The sequence below is a fragment of the Mobula birostris genome, chromosome 15 (genome assembly GCF_030028105.1).
Source record: "Mobula birostris isolate sMobBir1 chromosome 15, sMobBir1.hap1, whole genome shotgun sequence".
In the NCBI taxonomy this organism is placed as follows: domain Eukaryota; kingdom Metazoa; phylum Chordata; class Chondrichthyes; order Myliobatiformes; family Myliobatidae; genus Mobula; species Mobula birostris.
The window spans coordinates 66,793,896-66,806,163 of record NC_092384.1 but is presented as its reverse complement, the minus strand read 5'-3'; positions in this window follow the sequence as shown (position 1 = coordinate 66,806,163).

Below are 12,268 nucleotides of genomic sequence, written 5' to 3'. Positions count from 1 at the left end.
AGCTAGAAGGTGATAGGTGAAGCCAGGTAGGTAGGAAAGGTAAAGGGCTGGGGAAGAAGGAATCTGATAAGATAGGAGTGTGGATCATAGGAGAAAGGGAAGGAGGAGATGACACAGGGGGAGGTAAGAAAACGTAAGAGCCCATCATATCAATGCAAACTAATCTATTGTTAATTGCATCTTCCAGTACTTGGCCCATAGCCTTCTGTGCCCAAGTGATTCAACTTGTCATTGTTTGATGATTTATAAGTACTGTATCTAGTTTTGTTAAAGTATTAAAAATAACAAGATTCCTCTGTGCTTGTAATTTCTACTTCTTGGCAAGGTGGAGGCTTCAGTGATCCCAACCTATTTCAAAGAGTTAAGTCTGCAAGGCAATCGCACATTAAGGAAATACAATCTAATCACCAGGCAATACATAACAGCAGCCAGTGCAAATTGTAACCCCATGTTGGGTTGGGTTAATTAAGCACACAAGGGAATGGTAGCTTTCAGAGGTGTGAAGTGCTTGGTGAAATGTCTTTCTGTCTGGGGGAAAAAATGATGCATTGCATTTAACCCAGTGTAAGTGACTGCTCCTTCAATACCTCAACTCATCTGCTGTCGAAAGTTTCACCCTTGCCGCTGTTACTGCCAGACCTGATTATTCCAACACTCTTGGTGGGCTCTTTCCATTCTCTGAAAACTTGAGAAACCCAAATCTTTGCTCCCATAAGACCATAAAACATAGAAGCAGAATTAGGCCATTTGGTCAAATGAGTCTGCTCCAACATTCATTCATGGCTGATTTATTTTTTTCTCTCAACCTTCCTTCTCTTGCTTTCTCCCCATAATGTTTGAAGTCCTTACTAATTAACCATCCATTCACCCCCACTTTAAATACACCCAGTGACTTGGCCTCCTCACCCATCTGTGGCAATGAATTCGACAGATTGACCACTCTCCAGCCTAAAGAAATTCCTCCTCATTTCTGTTCTAATGGGATGTTCTTGTATTCTGAGGCTGTGCTCTTGTCCTAGACTCTTCCTCTATAGGAAACATACTTTCTACGTCTACTATCAAGGCGCTTCAATATTCACAAATACAAGAAAATCTGCAGATGCTAGAATTCCAAAGCAACACACACAAGATACTGGAGGAACTCAGGTCAGGCAGCATGTATGAAAAAGAGTAAACAGTCAATGCTTCCAGCCAAGAAGACGGGTCTTGGGCCAAAACGTCGACTGTTTACTCTTTTCCATAGATGCTGCCTGACCTGCTGAGTTCCTCCAGCATTTTGTGTGTGTTGTTTTCAATATTCAGTAATTTTAATAAGATCTCCCCTTCCCCTCATTCTTCTAAACTCCAAAAGTACTGGCCTAGAGCCATCAAACTCTCCTCATATGTTAACTCTTTAATTCCCAGATTCATTCTTGTAAACATCCTCTAGACCCTTCTCAGTCCTAAACCTGAAGCACTGACTCTTGTTTCTCTTCTGACAGGTCCAACCCAAATTGATGAGTATTTCTAGCATTTTATATTTTTGTACATGCTGCTGTACTTGCATTTCAGGGGTTTCATCAACCAGTTGGTTAATTAAATAAAATTGAAATTCAAATAGAGGCTCGGTAAATTGACCATGAAGCCATAAAATTGCTGATTAATAAAAAAAGTGGTTTCACTACAACCCTTTGGAGCTGGAAATCAGCCAATCCCAGCCAGCCTGATCTGCATGTAACTCCAAAGAGTATCCACAAGAATTGTTGAGCGAGGATAATTAGAGATGCCTCTAAGAAATGTTCCATGTAGCAGAACATTTTCAAAATAAATATGTTTACCAGGATAAATTTAATTAGTGATTGGTTTACTATTGTCATGTGTACTTTGGTAGAGTGATCCATCGAGATCATTCATAGCTGCAGTACATGAGGTAGTATGAAGGAAAAGCAATGAGGACTGTAAGGTTCAAGGGTCATGACAAGGTTAAGCATCCAATTTAGCATAAATGAGGTCCATTCAGTGACACTGAGTCTAGTGCTTTCAGGCATTTCTACCTTCTCCTCAATGGGAAGGGGAAGAGGAGAGATAATATCAGGGTGAAGGGGATCTTTGAGTATCTTGGCTGCATTCCCAAGACTGCAAGAAATGTGGAGTCCATGGGGGAGAGGCAGGTTTCTGTGACGTGCTGAGCAATGTCCATAACTCTCCAAATTTCTTTGGGTCTTGAGCAGAGGAGTTGCAGTACCAAGCTGTGTTGGTGGTTATTGTTTGATGCTGTTTAATATTTACATAGCTTATATGCTAAACAACTCCACTGAAGCTGTTTAATTCTAATCACATTGCTCTTTGAAGCTCCATGAACGTGGAACGTGGTTTTGTGTTTTATACACTGCCACAGTAGGTGGGATGGTAGTATTAGGATTAAAACAGCATGAATAAAAGAAAAGAGAGCAAATTAATAGGACACGTTTTGTTTTCAGGATGTCTTAATCCACTTTTCATCCAATGTAGCATTTTCTGAGGCTTAGCTGTAATTTTGAATGTGTCATTAAAATTCTTCGTTGCATCCCTAGGCTTAGTTCTGTGATCTTAGGTTGTGATCTTGTACTGAAATCACAGCTTCACCCTTGCAGCACAACACTTACCTCAGCTTTCATTCGATACTCTGCGGCAAAGCTTTAGGGCGCCACGGTAGCGTAGTGGTTAGCGTAACACTCTGATGGCTCGGGGCATCGGAGTTCAAAGTTTATTTTGACACCATCTATGAGAGGTTTGTAAATCTGGAGGAAAACACACAGACAATGCAGAGGGGGATCACAAAGGCGAGGAAAGAGGACCGGGTCGAGACAACAGAGACCTATGGAGAAGAGGAGTTCGGTGGGTAATATAATGGACAAGTTGAGCCAGGAGTCAGAGAACATTTTGGGAGTGCAGTGATATGTGTTTGACTGAAACGGGGCTGCACGAGGATATACCCGACCAAAACTTTTCCATGGAGGGCTTGCAGACCGTTCGGGCTGACCGGAAGTGCACTGAGAGCGGTAAGCGTAAAGGAGTTGGGTGCTTACTGTTCTGGTTAACAACGGATGGTGCAATCCGGGTCATATTACGATCGAGGAACGTGTTTGTAGACCGGATATTTGCTGTTGGACTCCGGCCATATTCCATCGAGATACAATTCTGGGCGTCATGGGAGGTTGTTCCTGCCTGTGGCCATCGAACTTTGCAGCTCCTCCCGTGGAGGGTCAGACACCCTGAGCCAATAGGCTGGTCCTGGACTTATTTCCATCTGGCATAGTTTGCATTTTGTTGTTTGATTGTTTGTGGTTTTTGTATTGCTATATTTACGCTCTATTCTTGGTTGGTGCAGCTGTAACGAAACCCAATTTCCCTCGGGATCAATAAAGTATATCTATCTATCTATCTATCTTCCCTAGAGCATGTGAGTTTCCTCTGGGTGCTTCTACTTTCCAAAGGTGTACTGGTTAGTAGGTTAGTTGGTCATTGTGAATTATCCTGTGAATGGGCTAGGGTTAAATCGGTGGGTTAAATCGGTGGGTCGCTGGATGGTGTGGCTCATTAGGCCGGAAGGGCCAGGTCGGTGCTGTATCTCTCAACTAAATAAAATAAGTAAATAAAAAAACTTCATCGGTAGGAATTTCCATCAGGCCTTCCATCTGTTTCGAGTACACAGATCTTGTATCAGCCAAGGTGCAATAATTGCAAAGACCCTGATCATGTTAGTTTCAAAGTAACACACACCAAATGCTGGAGTAGCTCAGCAGGTCAGACAGCGTTTATGGAAATGAATAAATAGTTTTGGGCCGAGACCGAGACTCCTGAAGAAGGGTCATGTCCTGAAACTGGGCAAGTTACCGCAGAGTTCGCAGACACGAAGAACAGCCTCACAACCTTAGCGCCGTGGAAAGAGAGGTCTTCTGACTATCTGGACTGGCATTTACATCATCTGAACCTTGCACTACAACCTGGCCCCACTGGCAGCGAATCGCTCCAATCCTAGAGTTCGCTGCTGGGGGAGCCATTCTCATCTGCAAGTTGCCTTGGCGCCCAGAGTGATCCAACCTTGCACGAGGAAATCTGCAGATGCTGGAATTTCAAGCAACACACATAAAAGTTGCTGGTGAATGCAGCAGGCCAGGCAGCATCTCTAGGAAGAGGTACAGTCGACATTTCGGGCCGAGACGAAGTCCTGACGAAGGGTCTCGGCCGGAAACGTCGACTGTACCTCTTCCTAGAGATGCTGCCTGGCCTGCTGCATGATCCAACCTTGCCTAACTCTTGACACCCTGCTGTTCCAGTCTATAGAGGCCGGCATTTAGATTGTACAAACAGTGGATTATACCTTGTTTTAGGACCGGCCCTAGCTGCGGGATGTCACTCCAAGCCTTGAACACAACAACCAGCGATTTGCTTTGTACCTGGATTTTGCTGCTGAAGAAGTCTTTCTCGACCTCTCCAATTCAGCTTGTAACCTCGTACCCGGGTTAGTTGGACGGGCATCGGAACTCCTCTGTCCTGTCTTCTCCCCTCCAATTGTTCATTCCGACTCCAATGCATCAATCTTGCAGCGCACCAACAGGGCGCACCCTGCAAATCCACTTTGCCTTTGTTTGCTTCTTCACTGTGTGCGGTGATAGTTTACCACAATGTACTTTTCAAAAGTGTTATTAATAATAGTTTTAATTGAATTCCTTTGCTTTTGAACTACCAGTAAGCTGTTGCATGCCTTTGGCAGCACCACCTTAAACCAGAAGTTGAAGTTAAGTTCATAATTCAAATCAGAATAACTGATGCCAAGATTAAGGAAGGCATTTTTCTTGCTCCACAAATCAAGCAGGTCATGAATGGGAATGGTGAAGGGGGAAGGAGGCAATTACCGACATTCCAGAATCAATATTCTTCGGAAGTTCAAGAAATTGGAGTTCACATGAGAACTTGAACTTCCTGTAATTGCCCCTCCTTCACCATTCCCATTCCCATTCCCATTTCCCTCTCTCACCTTATCTCCTTCCCTGCCCATCACCTCCCTCCGGTGCTTCTCCTCTTTCCCTTTCTTCCATGATCTTCTACCCTCTCCTATCAGATTCCCCCTTCTCCAGCCCCTCCCCAGTTTCACCTATCACCTACCATCTTGTACTACTTCTTCCCCTCCCTCCCACATTCTTGTTCTAACTCTCATCTTTTCTCCCCAGTCCTGATGAAGGGTCTTGACCCGAAACGTTGACTGTTTAACCTTTTCCATGGATGCTGCCTGGCCTGCTGAGTTCCTCCAGAATTTTATGTGCATCTCCTGCATGATATAAGTAGTCTGAAATTATATTTGTTCAGCTTCAAGTGGTCTATCATAAACTGAGAAAGCAACACTTTCAAAAAAATGTGTTGTCCTGTGTAATTAGCATTTCAGTCCTTCCATGAGAGCTCTGTGGAAAGAGAAACAGAGTTCATGCTTCAGGTCAATAACCATTCATCTGATGAAAAACCATCAACTTGGAATGTTAATTCTCTCTCCATAAATGCTGCCTGGCCTACTGCATATTTCAATCAAATTCTGTTTTTATTTCATATTTCTAGCATCAACAGGTTTTTGCTTTACTATTGCTTTAAGATTTGGATGAGGCTTGTTTTTTTCTTAGTTCAGTAGCTTTTATTGACATAATTAAACAATATCAAATTCAAGCAAGCACATGCTATTTGAGTGAAAAATTAATACCTGTTGTACCACGTTTTCTAGAGAATGCCTTAGTTCATTATAGGAAGTTCTGTGTTAGTCCCTTGACATATTACACACGTTTTCTGCACCTGTTTGAGCTCACAGCTATATCAGAATTCAGCGTATAAGACATTTGTCTCTGTAACATCTGCTACCAATGCCTTGTTGTAGATTGCCTGCTAAACAAAAGGAAACCAAGATCAGCTAAACACCTTGATGATATTTAATCTGTTTCATTGCCACCTCTAATCTTGCCACATGTTTGGCTTCATTCTAAAAAGTTCTTTAATAGTTGATCTAAGTTTCTCGGAAACTTAATAATACTCTTTGAAAGAAAGATTATTTCAGGTCATGTAAAAATTAACTTGAACATCACAAATCCTTTAAGTGGTTTAAATTAAAGGGAAGAAAATTTCTTCTGGCTCATCTTTGGGTTTGAGAGTTATGTTTGCTTTGCATGCCTTTTGTGAATTAATTCTGGTGATGTAGTTCTGTCTTTGCACTTGACAAACAGGACATATCTAACCATCCCACCCCCCCCCCCCCCCGCCACCAAACCAGTGGGAATAATGCAGACTACTAGGAATCAATCTGGTGTGGACTTGCTAGCTTCTTATCTTTTATTCACTTTTTTGGGGTCTGTGTATCGAGTACTTACAGTGATGGGGATCATGGAGTCAGGAAGCTCACTAAAGTGGTTAGGATTGGGCTGAGGAGGGTCTATAGTTCTTTGTGAGGAGGACAGTGAATCTTTGGAATTTTCCACCCCCGAAGGCACTTGGAGATCTGTCAGGGAGTCGTAGTGTGGAGCTGCATAGAAACAGGCCCTTCCGTCCATCCAGTCCATGCCAACCAAGAGATCCATCCAACCTGGTACTTTATTCTTTTAATTTGCTTTATTTGTCACAGGTTCATCAAAACATTGAAACATTTGGTGAAATGAGCCGTTTGCATCAACGGGCAGCCCACAGGAGTCATCATGCTCCTCCAACAGCTTGTCTCTTGCTATTTGAGATTAGTCTTATTGTGAAGACTGGCTTTAGGCCATTTAGGGCTGCAAGAAGATTCTCCATCTCTGGTGGTGTCCATGAATTCCTTCATCATGTCAGTAGCTTCCTCTTAGTTTCACGACTGTCAGTCATACAAGTCCTGGGTGGAGACTCAGGAATACCATCACACTCAGACATACAAGGATTTTTCATTGCTGTTTCCATAACAATTTTGTTTTACCAATCGCTGAACCCCTGAATCTGGATGACCAGACTCTTAGTCTGGCCTTTACCTTTTAATCTATTTGGCATTGGTGACCCTACCAACAGTCAAAGCATTAAGCCCTGTCTCCAGCCAACATAGCTCTTCGGGTCATTGAAACATGCAAGCCTCCAAACCATGACAAGGTTGTGGTCCCCTTGAAGGACATCTTCAGTTGCTTTCAATTTATTCCTTATGGGATATGGGTATCACTGGCAAAACCACACCTGGTGCCCATTGTGGTCCATATAATGATAGCCAAGGTGGATTTACAAATAAGAGGACTGCTGGGCCATTTCCAATGGCAGTTAGAATCCTGATAACACTGTAGGCCAGACCAGAAAAAAATCATTAAAGAATATTAATAGGCTAGAATATTATTAGGTTTAGAACAATGGCTTCCTCTACATTAGTGAGACCCAATGAAGATTGGGAGCCCTCTTTCTCAAGCACCTTTGCCCCACCTGTGAAAAGCAGGATTTCCTGCTGGTCAACCATTTCAATTCCAATCCCTGTTCCCATTTTAACATGTCGGTCCATGGCCTCCTCAACTTATATTCCGTCTATGTATCCTGCAACCTCATGGCATGAACAATGATTTCTCCAGCTTCTGGTAATTCTCCCCCTTCATCTTTGATCTTTTTCAATTCTCCACTCTGGCCCTTCTCTTGTCTCTTCTCCTCACCTGCTGATCACCTTCCCCTGGTGCTTCTCCTCCTTCCCTTTCTCCCATGGCCCACTCGCCTTTCCTATTGGATTCTTTCTGTACCAGCCCTTTGCTTTATTCCATCTATCATCTCCTAGCATCTTACTTCATCCCCACTTCCCCACCCATCTGGCTTCACCCATCACCTCCTGGCTGGTACTCCTTCCCAAACCCCCACCTTCTTGTTTTGGCATCTTCCCCCTTCCTTTCCAGTCATGATGAAGGACCCTGGCCTGAAACATCAACTGCTTGTTTATTTCTATAGATGCTGCCAGACCTGCTGAGTTCCTCCGGCATTTTGTGTGTGTTGCTTTATGACAACCTGTAGTTCTACGATATTTACTTACAGGGGCCAAACAATTGAGTTAACTGTATTTAAGTGGGAAATGAATGACTGATCCGGGACCTTTAATACAGAAGCTGGACTTGCCAGTCTTGGAGTTTTATCACTGATTTGACCCACAGGTGAAGGCTCAACAGAAGTTATCACTCCCCTGCTTCAGAAGAATCAATGACAGGAACGCATCAGCGTCAGGGTTACTGCAATATTAGAGGATTATTACGTCTCGGCTCCTAAACTCAATCTCACGATTGATGAAGGCCAATGCACCGTATGCCTTCTTAACCGCAGGGTCAACCTGCGCAGCTGCTTTGAGATCTGTTGATCTTTGCTAATCCTGGGTGTGATATCTTTTCCATCCACTCCAATGAAATCTATTGATAGCTCCCCTGCTACTATGTTTTGGGGAGAATACCCTGCTAACACAGAATAATCTTGTACATTGATAGCACATGACTTGGTTTTAAATGCTCTATCTTGAAATCTTTGGTTTACTTTTGGATGCTGTTCCCAAGTCAAGATAAAATGTTGCTGATTTGTTCATACCAATATCTTAGTACAGATACATATAGTGGGTGTTCCTTTCACAGGGTTGATTTCCTTTAGCACCAATGTATTTTGTTCACCTGATATTCTAAATCTGTGTGTGTGTGATCAAGTGGTAATGCGTTCGTCTAGTGATTTGAAGGTCACTAGTTTGAGCCTTGGCTGAGGCAGCGTGTGTGTCCCTGAGCAAGGTACTTTACAACACATTGCTCTGCGACGACACCGGTGCCAAGCTGTATGGGTCCTAATGCCCTTCCCTTGGACAACATCGGTGGTGTGAAGAGGGGAGACTTGCAGCATGGGCAACTGCCGGTCTTCCATACAACCTTGCCCAGGCCTGCGCCCTGGAAACCTTCCAAGGCGCAAATCCATGGTCTCATGAGACTAATGGATACCTACATAAAATTCTAAATCTGATCTTGTGCATTTCATGCACTTTTGCTGTTTTCTTCACTTTTTGTTAATTAGTTTTCTAACCCATGTTGTCCACTGTCCATCCCATTCAAAGCTAAATTCATTATCAGCTTTTCATGTTGCTGTCCATAATATTCACAATATCTGAACCTGATCTGTCTTTTGTCTTGTTGTCCATTCAAAAATTCCAGGCTAGCTTTAGCTGTCAATTGCAAGCTCAATTTCAATGTTTAAGAGAAGTTTGGCTAGGTGCATGGATGGATGGGAGTAGGCAGTTTAAATGGTTCGGCAGGGACTAGATGGGCTGAAGGACCTGTTTCTGTGCTGTACTTTTCTATGATTCTATGACTCTCTGTACATATCAGTATACACCTTTACAGTATACACCTTTGCAGTATTCACTCTGTCTAACCTGGCGGCCAATCTCTCAGCCTGTGTCCCTGGATTCTCCAGTCTGATCAATGTTGAACAAATACTTCAAAATCTGTGAAAAGGCAGTTACCTGTCAGCAATCATGAAGGAAGTATCAAAGGATTCTTCCTGCTCCAGAATGCGAGGAAGCATTCAATACACCCATTTTTCGAGGTTTCTTACAACGTGGCTGTTCGAGCATCGAGAGCAGGGGTTCCCAAGTTTTTTATGTCATGGACCCCTACCGTTAACCTGATCTAAAGCATTTTTCAGATACTTTTGGCAGCTTTCTGGATATTACAGTTCCCTGCTCTTGAATCACAGTGACATAGTTTCATCTCTTCTACCTTGCAGAGCCTGCTCAAAATATACAGCAGTTATCTTCAGACAAGATATTTCCCTGAAAATCTAGTGACCAAGCCAATCTTTATTTGTTACATTTTTCACTACATCAAATCTATTGAATCTCTTAAGGCAATCCCATTAATTTCATCCTCCCAGTTAGTTTCTATAACCTCTTCTCCATCACATGCATGTCCATTCATCCATGATTTCCCTACTTAACAGCAGGGGCCAAATAACTCACCAATCAACGTGGCTTATGGATGTGGGAAATGTTGACCAGCAGAAACTACAGTCTAATCAAGGCAAACAGGAGGAAATCTGCAGATGCTGGAATTTCAAGCAACACATATAAAAATTGCTGGTGAACGCAGCAGGCCAGGCAGCAACTCTAGGAAGAGGTACAGTCGACATTTGTCAGGACACTTTTATTTGTGTTGCCTGAGTCTAATCAAGGACAGGGGAAGCAGACAAACCAGTTGTCTTTGTTTCTTCCCCCATTCTGTGGACTCTAAACTGAATCTTGCTCCGGGATAATCTAATCGAAGAGATTGAGTGTGGACACAAGAAGCTTCAGGTTATGACCAGCTAACCTGCGACCATTCTCAGACAAGTAGCTATTTGTTATGTAAAGGGCGTGGACTCTGAGTTGATTCTTGCTCTGGGATAATCTAATCATAGCAATTGAATGTGGACACAAGGAATGTCAAGTAATCTGATGTGTCGGTGTTTCAGTGGAGTAAAGGAAATTACAGTGGCATGAGAGAGGAACTGGCCAAAGTTGACTGGAAAGAGACACTGGCGGGAAAGACGGCAGAGCAGCAGTGGCTGGAGTTTATGCGAAAAATGAGGAATGTGCAAGACAGGTATATTCCAAAAAAGAAGAAATTTTCGAGTGGAAAAAGAATGCAACCGTGGTTGACAAGAGAAGTCAAAGCCAAAGTTAAAGCAAAGGAGAGGGCATACAAGGAAGCAAAAATTAATGGGAAGACAGAGGATTGGGAAGTTTTTAAAACCTTACAAAAGGAAACCAAGAAGGTCATTAAGAGAGAAAAGATTAACTATGAAAGGAAACTAGCAAATAATATCAAAGAGGATACTAAAAGCTTTTTCAAGTATATAAAGAGTAAAAGACAGGTGAGAGTAGATATAGGACCGGTAGAAAATGATACTGGAAAAATTGTAATGGGAGATGAGGAGATGGCAGAGGAACTGAACAAGTATTTTGCATCAGTCTTCACTGAGGAAGACAGCAGGATACCGGACACTCAACGGTGGCAGGGAAGAGAAGTGTGCGCAGTCACAATTACAACAGAGAAAGTACTCAGGAAGCTGAATAGGCTAAAGGTCGATAAATCTCCTGGACCAGATGGAATGCACCCTCGTGTTCTGAAGGAAGTAGCTGTGGAGATTGCGGAGGCATTAGCGATGATCTTTCAAAAGTCGATAGATTCTGGCATGGTTCCGGAAGACTGGAAGATTGCAAATGTCACTCCGCTATTTAAGAAGGGGGCAAGAAAGCAAAAAGGAAATTATAGACCTGTTAGCTTGACGTCGGTGGTTGGGAAGTTGTTGGAGTCGATTGTCAAGGATGAGGTTACAGAGTACCTGGAGGCATATGACAAGATAGGCAGAACTCAGCATGGATTCCTTAAAGGAAAATCCTGCCTGACAAACCTATTACAATTTTTTGAGGAAATTACCAGTAGGCTAGACAAGGGAGATGCAGTGGATGTTGTATATTTGGATTTTCAGAAGGCGTTTGACAAGGTGCCACACATGAGGCTACTTAACAAGATAAGAGTCCATGGAATTACGGGAAAGTTACATACGTGGATAGAGCCTTGGCTGATTGGCAGGAAACAGAGAGTGGGAATAAAGGGATCCTATTCTGGTTGGCTGCTGGTTACCAGTGGTGTTCCACAGGGATCAGTGTTGGGGCCGCTTCTTTTTACATTGTACATCAACGATCTGGATTATGGAATAGGTGGCTTTGTGGCTAAGTTTGCTGACGATACGAAGATAGGTGGAGGGGCCGGTAGTGCTGAGGAAACGGAGAGTCTGCAGAGAGACTTGGATAGATTGGAAGAATGGGCAAAGAAGTGGCAAATGAAGTACAATGTTGGAAAGTGTATGGTTATGCACTTTGGCAGAAAAAATAAACGGGCAGACTATTATTTAAATGGGAAAGAATTCAAAGTTCTGAGATGCAACGGGACTTGGGAGTCCTTGTACAGGATTCCCTTAAATTTAACCTCCAGGTTGAGTTAGTAGTGAAGAAGGCGAATGCAATGTTGGCATTCATTTCTAGAGGAATAGAGTATAGGAGCAGGCATGTGATGTTGAGGCTCTATAAGGCACTGGTGAGACCTCACTTGGAGAACTGTGGGCAGTTTTGGTCTCCTTATTTAAGAAAGGATGTGCTGACGTTGGAGAGGGTACAGAGAAGATTCACGAGAATGATTCCAGGAATGAGAGGGTTAACATATGAGGAACGTTTGTCCACTCTTGGACTGTATTCCTTGGATTTTAGAAGAATGAGGGGAGA